Source organism: Lottia gigantea (genome assembly GCF_000327385.1).
Source record: "Lottia gigantea unplaced genomic scaffold LOTGIsca_1392, whole genome shotgun sequence".
In the NCBI taxonomy this organism is placed as follows: Eukaryota; Metazoa; Mollusca; class Gastropoda; family Lottiidae; genus Lottia; species Lottia gigantea.
Genome location: NW_008707607.1, coordinates 7,712 through 8,803, shown reverse-complemented (window position 1 = coordinate 8,803; position 1,092 = coordinate 7,712).

Genomic DNA, 1,092 nt, shown 5'->3' with positions numbered 1-1,092 from the left:
GAATTTATATGATAACCGTTATGATTTTCTTTGATTTAGTTCATTGCATATTAGCATCACAATTATTGTAAACATAACTTTAACCCTGTGCCAGTGCCTTATATTGAATAGTAACTGGATACTCTTCAATCACCCTAATCTCTAATCTTAAATGCATTGAATATGCCAACCTATGAAAAGAAATTCAATTATATCAATTAATAATGATCTAGTCAGTTATTTATTCGAACAGTCAAAATTCTGAAAATTTTGACTAAAATTTTAGATTGCCTGGCAACTATTTATATTAAAATTAAGAAACAAGTTTGGCCATGTTTTTGTCAGCGTAACCTACAACTATGTCAAAACTAAAAACTCTATGAATGCATTATCATTTTCTGTCTGTAGGTTGTGGAACTTTTGAACCAAGCAGCTCTGATGACACGAGATGTTGACAAAATTAAATATTTAAGACAGGTAAGGGCAGATATTATTTTCTTCCACTACTACAATTCCAATGCTATTGAAAAGAGAAGAAAGTTTACGAAAAGTCTATATAATAAACTGCCCCCTTTAAGATACCTTGACCTTGTAGTTGTGTTATTAAATATATTTTTAGTGTTTTTAATATAAAATTTGTATTGTTTTAAATGTCATTCCAAATGGCAGCAAATTATGCACTATCTATTTGAAAAGAAATTGTTGAAATATTTCTAACAGGTAGAAATGTTATACTTGTTTGTTTGTATTTCCAGGTTCAAGAGTTGATAATTCATAAAGATCCTACACTGTTAGATAACTTTCTCGATGTAAGTATGAATAATGAAAAAAATAACATAGGATTCTCTTCGGATTTTAGCAGGGATGACATAGATAAAGCTTCTAGTGAATGGAAGGTGACAATAAACAAAGGCTCCGTGTGTTTAAGGATTTGTAAGTGAAAGATCCCTCAACAGTTGGATATTGTCTGTCAGTGTTCCCGTATTTTGGTATTACCACAAAAATAGGCTTCAGTTTCCTAAAAGAAAATTGTTATTTTTTCATTAGATTTTGTTAAAAATCTTATTCCATTTCAGGAAATGTTGGCCTTTATCAGTGATAGATCAGTAGATG